Source organism: Geotrypetes seraphini, chromosome 3, assembly GCF_902459505.1.
Source record: "Geotrypetes seraphini chromosome 3, aGeoSer1.1, whole genome shotgun sequence".
Taxonomy (NCBI): domain Eukaryota; kingdom Metazoa; phylum Chordata; class Amphibia; order Gymnophiona; family Dermophiidae; genus Geotrypetes; species Geotrypetes seraphini.
This window is the reverse complement of record NC_047086.1, coordinates 264,639,496-264,652,038: the sequence shown is the minus strand read 5'-3', so window position 1 is coordinate 264,652,038 and position 12,543 is coordinate 264,639,496.

Below are 12,543 nucleotides of genomic sequence, written 5' to 3'. Positions count from 1 at the left end.
TATCCCACAAAACTCGGAATAAAACTGTACATATCTGTCTCTGGAACAGCAGCATCTGGTATGGGAAATCCTAGTAATCACACAGGTGTCTTATGTAGCTTGGTGTGTAGGATAGTGAGCCATAGAGAAAAGGACCCAGGCTCATAAGACACTCTAACTACAACATCTATAGTTTTTTTAAGTATGAGCTGATAAAAAACCACCAAAATTCTACCTACTGCCATATAGGTACCACCTACAGCCATAAGGACTATTGGGGTTGTAAGCAGGTGGGTTTAGTAGATTTTGGGGATGTTTTGGAGGGCTCACCATAAATTATAAGGGGTACATAGTGAGATGTTTATCTGGAATCCTTTATGTGAAGTTCACAGCAGTGTCCCTTAAGGTCCTCCACTGCTCTGTTGGCATGTCTATGTGGCCAAGCCATTAGAATGGTGGCCCCTCCCACATCTAAATGGTGCTGATTTGGACATTTCTGTCATGGACAATTTTGTGATCAAAAATGGTGAATAAAGTTAGACATTCTGGTGGTCAAGACATTTTGGCAGCCAAGATGTCCAAGTAGGCAATTAAAAAACAAAAAAAATTTATATATATATATATATATATATATATATACACAATAAAACCTTGGATTGCAAGTAACTTGGTTTGCAAGTATTTTGCAAGACAAGCAAAATATTTTATTAAATTTTAACTTGATATACAAGCAATGTCTTGCAATACAAGTACGTACAGTATAGACATATCACAACTGAGCCAATGATTCTTCTATCTCTGACGCTGCAGGAGTGTAGTGACTGTTCTAAACGAGCGAGGTCTTGTAATACGAGTACATAGAGTATACACGCGTCACATCATCACTACTGAGCCGATGGTTCTTGGTCTTGCAATACAAGTACATACAGTATACACATGTCACATCATCACAACTGAGCCGATGGTTCTTCTCTCTCTGATGCTGAAGGAGAGTAGTGACTGTTCTAAAGTATTAAAGTTTTTGGGTTGTGGAACGAATCGTCTGAGTTTCCATTTTTCCTATGGGGAAATTTGTTTTGATATATGAGTGCTTTGGATTACGAGCATGCTTCTGGAACAAATTATGCTCGCAAACCAAGGTTTTACTGTATATATATTCAATAATCATATATATATATATAAATAATTAGATGTCCTGTTTAAAAATGGACACTTCTGTGCTTCCAAATTTAGCTGTTTAGCTGGAAACATCCAAATTCGAACTTAGACATCCTATCAAAAATGACCCCTCCATGTGTATAGCCCTTGATGGAGACAACATTTTTTACCAAACCTTTGCTTTTTTACCAAACATTTCAAACCACAATTTCAAGCATCTGTATACAAATGCTAGAAGCCTAAAAAATAAAATAGGAGAGTTAGCGTATATAACACTGAATGATATCGATAAAATAGGCAACTCAGAGACCTGGTGGAAGGAGGACAATCAATGGGATATTGTGGGGTCCTTTTACTAAGGCACGCTAACCGATTTAGCGCTCACTAATTGATTTAGCACGCACTAAAGATTAGCACACGCTAAATGCTAAGTCATCCAATATATTCTATGGGCACCTTAGCATTTAGCGCATACTAAATTGGTTAGAGCATGCTAAATCAGTTAGCACACCTTAGTAAAAGGACCCCTGTATTATCTAGGTACAAATTATATTGCAAGGATAGAGTAGATCAAATTGGAGGGGGGACGGAGGTTGTGTTACATGTTAAAAAGGGAATTGTATCAAATAAAATAAACATTCTGCATGACAGATAGCAGTGTGGAATCTATATGGATAGAAATTCCATTTTTGAAGGGAAGGAATATAAAGGTAGGGTTATACTATTGTCCCCCGGGACAGAATGAGCAGACAGATGAAGAAATGTTTTCAGAGATTAGGAAAGTTGGAGAATTGGGCAACATATAATAATGGGTGATTTGAATTACCAAAATGTTTATGAATAAATTCTCAATACCAGTAATTCTTAATCTCTTACTCAAACCAAAAATTATAGGAGTCCACTGCCTAATACCCTAAACTGCTAATGATCACCAGCAATCCAAAATTGGGAAAATAAAAACCTCAGATTACATTACATTACATTAGAGATTTCTATTCCACCATTACCTTGCCGTTCAAGGCGGATAGATGAGCTTCATAGGCCAAAGAAACTCCCAAACTCCTGCTGATATTAATCACTCAATTTTATATTTAAAGTATATTCTTCACTTCATAATACACAGTATTCAAAATTCAATAATCATCGCAAAATGAAGGCAATGCATCCAAAAAAAATCAGCATAGCAGTGAAAAGTATCAAAAGCAACTTAGCTTGCTCCATTTTTCAGCCGTGCTCCATCGGACACTCATCAGTTGTTTCCAGCGGCGTTCTATTCCCCAAACCATGGAGTCAGATGCAGAGAACCTACTGGGTCATCCCTGTTTGTCAATTCAACTTCCTCAGGAATCTTCTGCTGTGGAGTCCATGAGCCAGGTTTGCCACTGTTACATAAGAACATAAGAATTGCCACTGCTGGGTCAGACTAGTGGTCCATCGTGCCCAGCAGTCCACTTACGCAACAGCCCTTAGGCTGAAGTTAGCCTTACCTGCGTATATTCCGGTTCGGCAGGAACTTGTCTAACTTTGTCTTGAATCCCTAGAGGGTGTTTTCCCCTGTAACAGCCTACGAAAGAGCGTTCCAGTTTTCTACCACTCTCTTGGTGAATAAGAACTTCCTTACATTTGTATGGAATCTATTCCTTTTTAGCTTCAGAGAGTGCCCTCTTGTTCTCTCTACCTTGGAGAGGGTGAACAGCCTGTCTTTATCTACTAAGTCTATTCCCTTCATTATCTTGAATGTTTCAATCATGTCCCCTCTCAGTCTCCTCTTTTCAAGGGAGAAGAAGCCCAGTTTCTCTAATCTCTCGCTGTATGGCAACTCCTCCAGCCTCTTAACCATTTTAGTCGCTCTTCTCTGGACCCTTTCAAGTAGTACTATGTCCTTCTTCATGTACGGAGATCAGTGCTGGACTAAACTAAACTAAACTAAACCTTAGGTTTATATACCGCATCATCTCCACAATCGTAGAGCTCGGCACGGTTTACAGGAGTTGAGAGAGAAAGGAACTCCATGAAGGTTAAAGTGTATAGAGAAGGGTATAGAGAAGGGGTGATTGGGGGTTACGATGCCAAAGATGGGGTAAGTATTACATTTTTGAAAACAGCCAGGTTTTCAGATGTTTGCGGAAGAGTTGGAGAGAGCTCAGGGTCCGGAGGGGGGAGGTAAGGTTGTTCCAGAGCTCAGTGAGTCTGAAGGGGAGGGAGGTCCCTAGTTTTCCTGCGCGGGAAATGCATTTTAATGAAGGAAAGGATAATTTAAGTTTGTGAGTGGGTCTGGTGGTATTAAGGTTTAAGGAGTTCCAGGAGAGTGGGATGAAGGGAGGGAGGATGCCATGGAGGATTTTGAAAGTTAGACAGGCGCATTTAAAGTGGATCCTGGCGATAATCGGAAGCCAGTGGAGCTTGGACAGGAGCGGTGAGACATGGTCGAATTTGCTTTTTGCGAAGATGAGTTTGGCCGCGGCATTCTGGATCCGCTGAAGTCTATGAAGGCTTTTCTTGGTAAGGCTTAGGTAGATTGAGTTGCAGTAGTCCAATCTGGACAGGATGATAGATTGGACGAGAACAGTAAAGTGGTTTTGATGGAAATAGGATCTTACTTTCCTCAGCATGTGAAGGCTGAAATAGCATTTTTTTGCCAAGGAATTGAGGTGGTCATTGAAAGACAAAGTGGAGTCGATGATGATGCCCAGAACATTGCTTGAGGACTCCAACTGCAGAGTGGAGCCAGAGGACAGGGGGATGGAGGTGGGGAGTTGGTCAAGTTTAGGGCCGAGCCAAAGTAGTTTAGTTTTGGACTCGTTCAGTTTCATTTTGACAGTATGGGCCCAAGACTAGAGGTTTGTTATACAGGAGGATATGTTATCCGAGAGGTTGGTAAGGTTTGGGTCGGTCTCGAGGAGGACTAGGATATCGTCAGCGTAAGTGTAAATTGTTTCTAGTGGTGATAGGTGGAGGAGTTTAAGGGAGGACATATAGATGTTAAACAGGATAGGAGAGAGAGGTGAGCCTTGCGGGACTCCACACGTTGGTTGCCAGGGGGCGGATGAGGTGCCATTCATATTGACGGTGTAAGAGCGAGAGCGTAAGAATTTAGAGAACCAGTCTAAGACTGTGGAGTTGATGCCTATCTCGGAGAGTTGGTAGACTAGGATTTCATGGTGAACAATGTCAAAAGCAGCGGAAAGGTTGAATTGAAGGAGGACGGCAAACTTGTTTCGAGAGTGGAGTAACTGAACCTTAGAGATTAAGGAGGTCAGTAGGGATTCGGTGCTGAAATTGGGACGAAATCCATATTGGTAAGGTAAGAGGATAGAAAATCTCTCTAAATAAGATGCGAGTTGGGTGGCAATGATGGACTCGAGTAACTTGGTTAATAGAGGGATATTTGCTATTGGGCGATAGCTGGATGGTGTGGAGGGGTCTAGGTCAGATTTTTTCAGTAGAGGGGTCAGGGCAATATGGCCCATTTCTGGGGAGAAAAGGCCCGAGTGTAAGGCGGAGTTGATAAGTCTGGTAATAGAAGAGATGGCCTGCGCGGGAATTTTCTCATATAGGTAGGAGGGGAATGGGTCTAAGGAGCAGTTGCAGGATTTCAGTTTGAGGAAAAGTTTAAGGACCGTGGATTCTGATACGAGCTCAAAGATGGACCAGGATCTGTCCACTGGGATGGGATAGGAGGTCGTTGGGGTAGAAATGGAGTCGGTGGGCACCAGGGAGTTGTAGGAGACTGTGGGCGGGTAGGGGGATCTCAAGGTGGTGATCTTGTCGTTGAAGAATTTCGCCAGAGCACCAGCTGAGGGGGAGGAGGGAACTGAGGTGGAGCCTTTTATGGAAGTTAAGGAACGCCAGATATTGAATAGAGTACTGCTCTGGTTGTTGGATCTGGTGATTTTATCTCCGTAGAAGTTCTGTCTTGCTTTTTTCAGAACTGTATTGTAGAACTTGATGTTGGCCCTCCAGGACTGTCTGTTGATAGGGGATTTAGATTTTCTCCATTTGCGCTCCAGAGCTTGACATTTCTGCTTTAGTTCTCTGTGATAGGGGAGAAACCAAGGGGCCTTACGGGAGTAGGAGATGGTTTTAGTGGAAAGAGGGGCGAGGGAGTGGTAAGTGGACTGGGAAAGTGAGACCCAATTATGCCAGTAGGATTCTGGGTCTGCAGGCTGAGGAATGGAGGAGAATAGGTTGAGAAATTTATTCCAAAACAGGTCGTTCATAATTTTTTTGCGGAAGGTGATGGAACTGGGAGTGCGGAGCGGGGCCCCAAAAGGTGACATGAAGATGGGGAGACAGAAGGTCCCTAAGAGGTGGTCAGACCAGGGTACATGATCCCAGCGAGTATCGCCAGCTAGAGTTTTGTGGGCGGTGAGGTCGAGGAAGCTGATGAGGTCAAGTGTGTGCCCCTTTTCATGGGTTGGGGATGGGGCAGGGGGGGGAAGCCAAGGGAGGTGAGGAAGCTAATAAATTTGGTTGTGTCCTTGCTGGTGAGGTCGTCTAAGTGGAGATTGATGTCCCCTATAATCAGTAGTCTTTGGAATTTGAGGAAGGCATTTGTAATAGTCTCAAGGACAAGTTCAGAGGATTTGTTCCAAGGGGTGGGTGGGCGATATAGAAGCAGGATACCCAATGCATGGGGGAGTTCATCGTTTACAGAGGGTAGCATGTATTCTAATGAGGTGTGACTGCCTTTTTCGAGGAGCTGGACATCGAAAAATGATTTGTAGAGTAATGCCAAACCACCACCTTTACGGTTGGTTCTGGGAGAGAAGAGGCCATGGTAGCCGTGAGAGCAGAGTTCGTTTTGAATAAGTTGGTCATCTTTTGTGATCCATGATTCCGAGATGCATAGGAATCCGGGGTCAGAGTCTTCGAGTAGATCCTTCAAAATTTGGATCTTGTTGCATGCGGACCTGGCATTGCAATAAAGTGTTGGGACTGGGGTGAGGGAGTCAGAGGCGAGGTTTGGGAGGTTGGCAGGGGGAATAGGCTTTAGAGAGGCAAGGTTGGATCGTCGAGGTTTTTTTTTGGGGGGATGGTTTCTGGTGCGTATCAGCGTGGGGATTCTGAGGCCAGGGCAGATATTACTGGCACTAGTGGAATTAAGGAGGTTGGGAGAGGGAGGTAGTAGGCAGAGGGTGGTGTTGAGCGAGGAGCAGAGTAGGAGGAGAAGGAGCCATGAGGGTAACTTCATGGTGAGAGATTGGGAAGCCTTAGTGGGTGGGGAGGCAAGAGGAACTGGGGAGCCTTTGGAAAGGGGAGGTTGGACTTTTAATTATTTATTTATTTATTTATTTTTAAGAGAGGTAGGATGGAAGAGGAGCTAGGCAGCAGAGCCCAAACCTTAGTGGAGAATGAAGTTAGTAAATTCCCTTGTTTTGTGGGGGGGCCTGGGCTGGCAGGTAAGAATTGGGGGGGGCAGGTGAGAAGGGGGGGCCTTTGGAAAGGGGAGGCAGGATTATTTTTTTGTTTAATTTTTTTTTTTTTTGAAAGCTAGGATGCTAGTATTTTGTTTTTTGGTTTTTTTTTTAGCTAGGATGCTTGTATTTTTTTTTCATAAAGCTAGGATGTTTGTATTTTTATTTTTTTAATTATTGGAAGGCTAGATTGCCTGTTAACGTGGCAGCGGGCGGAGGAAGGAGGGATAAGATGGAGGAGGCTTTCTCCTTCCTCAGCCTAGGAAAAGTCAGTGGGGGGCAGTATTCCAGGTGAGGGCTTACCATGGCCTAGTACAGCAGCAAGATAACCTTCTCCAATCTGTTCGTGATCCCCTTCTTAATCATTTCTAGCATTCTGTTTGCCCTTGTCGCCGCCCTTGTCGACCAGTACTCCCAAGTTTCTTTCCTGGGGGTCTCTCCAAGTAGCGCACCAGACATCCTGTATTCGTGTATAAGGTTTTTGTTACCGACATGCATCACCTTATACTTATCCTCGTTGAACCTCATTTGCCCTGTCGCAGCCCATTTCTCGAGGTCTTCGCAATCCTCCTGCATTTTCACTACTTTGAATAACTGTGTCATCTGCAAATTTAATCACCTCACTCGTACCAATTTCCAAATCGTTTATAAATATGTTGAAGAGCAGGAGTCCAAGCACTGAACCTGTGGCATTCCACTCGTGATGCTTTTCCAGTCCGAGTATCGTCCATTTACCCTCACTCTCTGTTTCCTATCCGCCAGCCAGTATTTAATCCATGTGAGTATTTCACCCTCGATTTCATGGCTCACAATTTTTTGAAGTAGTCATTCATGCAGAACCTTGTCTATTTGCCTGTTTACTCCCTCAAAGAAGTGCAGCAATTTCATCAAGCAAGATCTTCCTTTGCTGAAGCCGTGCAGGCTGGTCCTTATCAGATTGTGTCCGTCAAAATGATCAATGATGCAGTCTTTTATAAGTACCTCTACCATCTTTCCCAGTACCGAGGTCAGACTCACTAGTCTGTAGTTTCCCAGATCTCCCCTCAAACCTTTCTTGAAGATCGGCGTAACATTTGCCACCTTTCAGTCTTCCAAATACTTCCCGATTTGATCGACAGATTGGCTATTAGTTGAAGCAGTTCAGCTATAGCTCCTGTCAATTCCTTGATTACCCTCGGATTACCATCTGGTCCCGGGGATTTATCATTTTTAAGTCCATCAATCTGCCTGCATACCTCTTCTAGACTGACCATCAACCCTGTCAGTTTCCCGTCTTCGTTTCCTGCATATAGCCTGTCGGCTTCTGGTATGTTGTGTATATCCTCTTCGATAAATACAGATGCAAAAAATGTGTTCAATTTGTCGGCGATGGCTTTGTCCTCCTTTAGCACTCCCTTTATTCCATGGTTATCCAAGGCCCCATTGCTTCCTTAGCGGATCATTTCCCCTTAATATATCGAAAGAACGGCTTGAAGTTTTTTGCCTCCTTGGCTATTTTTTCCTCGTAGTCTCGTTTGTCCCCTCTTACCGCCTTATGGCACCTGGCATAAAAGACGCACCCATTGCCACACTGAGGCCCAGATTCTCTAAAAGTGCGTCCCGATTTTAGGCAGCTGTAGGCGTCCTACAGCTGTCTAATCAGCCAATCGGGATGCACGTTTTTAAAAAAAACAAAATGCTCCCCCAGGCAGGCCGCCTATATTGAAGGCGAGGCCCTGATTCTGTATAGGACGCCCGGGAGAGGCGTCCTATTCAGAATCGGCCTAAACTAAACCCCGATTCTGTAACCGGCGTCCATGTTACAGACGCGGGTTAGAGAATCGGGTTAGATTAGACACGGCCCGCTACACTTATCACGGCAAGGAATCTCTCTGCCGCTATAAGTATAGCGGGCCGCGGCCTGTCCGATCAGATGCCCCCCCCGACACTACCGACCGACCGCCCCCCCCGACACTACCGACCGCCCCCCCCCCCCGACACTACTGATGCTGGCAGGAGAGTGTCCAATCCCTCCTGCCCGAAGACGGCACCCCCCCTCCTGGCCCGAAGACGGCACATCCCCCCCTCCTGCCCGAAGACTGAACACCACCCCCCGGCGCTACCGATGCTGGCAGGAGAGTGTCCAATCCCTCCTGCCCGAAGACAGCGCACCCCCCTCCTGCCCGAAGACGGCGCACCCCCCCCTCCTGCCCGAAGACTGCACACCACCCCCCGGCGCTAACAACCCCCAAACTAACCTGTTCTTCGGGCCAGACGGTTCTTTCCCGTCTAGCCGGTAAGCCCGCCTCGTCGAAATGAGGCGGGCTCGCCCCTTCCCGGCCCATCCCGCCGAAGCCTAAGGCCTGATTGGCCCAGGCTCTAGAAGCCTGGACCAATCAGGCCTTAGGCATAGCGGGTCCGCCCATCCCCACTTGGCCAATCAGACCTTAGATTTAGTGGGGATGGGCGGACCCGCTATGCCTAAGGCCTGATTGGTCCAGGCTTCTAGAGCCTGGGCCAATCAGGCCTTAGGCTTCGGCGGGATGGGCCGGGAAGGGGCGAGCCCGCCTCATTTCGACGAGGCGGGCTTACCGGCTAGACGGGAAAGAACCGTCTGGCCTGAAGAACAGGTTAGTTTGGGGGTTGTTAGCGCCGGGGGGTGGTGTGCAGTCTTCGGGCAGGAGGGGGGGGTGCGCCGTCTTCGGGCAGGAGGGGGGTGCGCTGTCTTCGGGCAGGAGGGATTGGGCACTCTCCTGCCAGCATCGGTAGTGTCGGGGTGGGAGGCATCCGATCGGACAGGCCGCGGCCCGCTATACTTATAGCGGCAGAGAGATCCCTTGCCGCGATAAGTATAGCAGCTGCGTCTACTTACAATGTAGACCAGCATTTTGCTGGCCTACATTTTTAAGGTTTCTTCCTCTACTAGGGAGACGCGTAGGGCCACCTAGGTTCGCCTAAGGCCCTTAGGCGAGCTTAGGCGTCTTGCGGGTCTCCCTAGGCTCCCGGAGGTGCCTTCAGGCCTGCCTGGGGAGCATTTTTTTTTTTTTTAAACATGCATCCCGATTGGCTGATTAGACAGCTGTAAGACGCCTACAGCTGCCTAAAATCGGGACGCACTTTTTGAGAATCTGGGCCTGAATGTTTATAAAGTGAAGAACATTTTTTTCTATTTTTTTCATTTTCATATATTTTTTTATATTTTGTTTTATTTTTTCATTATTATTTTTTTCATTTATATTTTTTTTCATTTTTTATTTTTTTCATATTTTTTCATTATTTTTTATATTTTTTCATTTTTAACCCTTTATATGGGTAATGTTTTAATAATATTGCACATATTTATTGGTGTTAAATATGTTATTTTTTAATCGCTATGCATCAGTTGCAATGACATATAATATATAGGATGTTTATGAGTGTATTAGCCCCTGTGATTGCATTAGTTTTGAGTTTAATGAAACTATATGTCCATTTTTAAGCAATTATGTCTTTTTTTTGCTGTTCGTTTATTCATATTTGATTTCACATGTTTTTAACCTTTTTATTAATGTAATAGATGTTTTGATTTGTTTTTAACATATATATCCATGTATACATTTGTAGACTCCTGAGGCCGAAACATGGTTGGGCCGAAACATGTACATGTCAGGTTGTTGAGTCTTTGGATATATATACAAGATATTGAACCAATAAAGATATTTGTATTCATCAGATGAGTTGAAGGACACTTTTTTCAGTGCTCACCATTCTGATGGGACAATTCCACTTTGTTTTTTTTTTTTGTGTGTGTTATTTAAAAATACCATTGTGGAAGCCCAAACCAGATGTATTCCACGTATCAGCAAAGGTAGAAAGAAGGGGAAATGAGAGCTGGCATGGTTACAAGGTGAGGTGAAAGAGGCTATTAGAGCCAAAAAAAATAAAAAATCTTTTAAAGAATGACAAAAGGATCCGAATGTAGGGGTTTGCTCTATGGATCCGCCTGGAGATCATGGCCCTAGAAGCGGGAACACCACGCTTCAACAAACGAGTCAACACAAAAAGAGGGCCAGAAAGGCGAAACTCAATGCACTCCAGAGAACACAGAAGCAACCTGTGCATGCTTAGTTTTCTTATAAACCTATCCTGATGTTTGGAATTCATCAGATGAAAAACAGGCAAACACACTTCCTGAATGACAGGGGAAGCTGAAACCACCATCTGCAAAAAGAAAGGAACTGTTCATAGAGAAGCTCATATCTCCGAAATGCAGAGAAAGAGATCCTGAAAAGACAATGCCTAAAGATTGGAAACCTTACAGGCATAAGGGATGGTGATCAGAAAACAGTCATGAGAGCTAAATCCAGGAGAAACGCATCCAGAATAGGCTCAAAGGGAGCTCTGGAAAGGCCCAACAGCACCACATCAAAGTCCCAGACTGGGAACAGATGCTTAATGGGCAGCTGGACTGAAGAGCCCCTGTCAACAAACGAGCAATAACCAGATGCAACATTAACTAGAACCGACTGTTCCGAGATGGAAACCAGGACAGACCGATCTCCAGGGCACACAAAGACACCAACATGAGGACTCTGTCCAGACCATCTCAGAGAAAGGGAAGGATCCATAACACTGGAACCAAAAATGCCCCCCTCCCCCTCCCTTCGAGCCTGGTCACCTCAAATGAGAAAAGTTTCCCAAGTCTTAATAAAGGCAGACACCTTGGCGACTTCTTAGATTTGAGCAGGGGGTCAAACAAGCTCTGAATAGCCTATAGGATCTAAGGCCATATGCTCAAGAGCCAAGCCAGAAGAGCAAAGCAACCCAGAACTTCCATGACAACCGGGACTGAGTGAGAAGGACCAGGTAGATGCTCAGGGGCCAACCGTGCTGAACTTGCAAATGCATCAGAGCCGCACATCATAGTCATTGAAGCCAGTCTGGAGCCACTAGAAGGATGCAGCATGGATGACTCCTAAACCACTGAAGGACCTCGGCTCGGGCAAAAAGACAAAGAATGGCTGAAGGCCACAGCTATACTCGAGCCCCTTGCTTCTGGGACTGAATCTATGGCTGAATAAGTGTAGCATACTCTTTCTTTTTTTCTCCCCTACCGAGGTCATGAAGTCGATGTGGGGCTGACCTCAGTGTCTCACAATCACCCGAAGTGCCTGAGGTGACAGGGTGTACTCTCCTGTGTCTAAGTCTGACAGCTAATGAAGTCCGCTTGAATATAGTCCACTCTGGCCACATCTGCCGCCGTCAGCGTCAGGAAATAATGTTCCAACCAAAGAAATAGAAGGTGGAAGTCTTCAGGAAGTCTTTTAGGGCTAGATGAATGATGGACCACTTCCTTTGTAATAGAATCCAGTTGTCCTGAAGGAAATGGGGCAGTGAGCCCCACCATCCCCGAAAGCTGGCATACATGGTTAGCACCATCCAAGAGGCAATGTACAATGGAACAACCTGGCTTAATGACTGAGGGTGACGCCTCCAAAATCCATGGCAGCTTCATGGCTAAGACATCTCAGTGGGGTGCTGAGTGAGAGAGCCAGTCCTGCTGCTAAGGATGCAAGTACGCCCTCGCCCAAGGAACCACCTTCTGTTTCTGAGCCTCAAGCAGGTATACATGGTCCACCACTGTATCGAACAGCACCCCCCAGAAATCCAGTGACTGAGTGGGTGACAGATGGCTTTTGCTGAAGATGAAGTTGACAAACCATCCCAGGTCTTCCAGAACCCAGAATACCTGTTCCACCAAGGAGGGCGCTCTAAGCAACCAGTCCTCTAGATACAGGTGAACTTGCAACCTCATCCTCCTCCAATGAGCTACCTCAACCACCAGCACAGTGGTGAAGGTCCGGGGTGCTGTCATCAGACCACATGGCAGAGCTGAAAACTGAGAATGCTGATCCCACACATGAATCCTCACAAAGTGACATAACATAACAATCAGCTTATATGCTGAAGGACCGTGCAGCTCTATGCGGTTAAAAAAAAATTATAATAGTGTATACAATTGAATAGATTT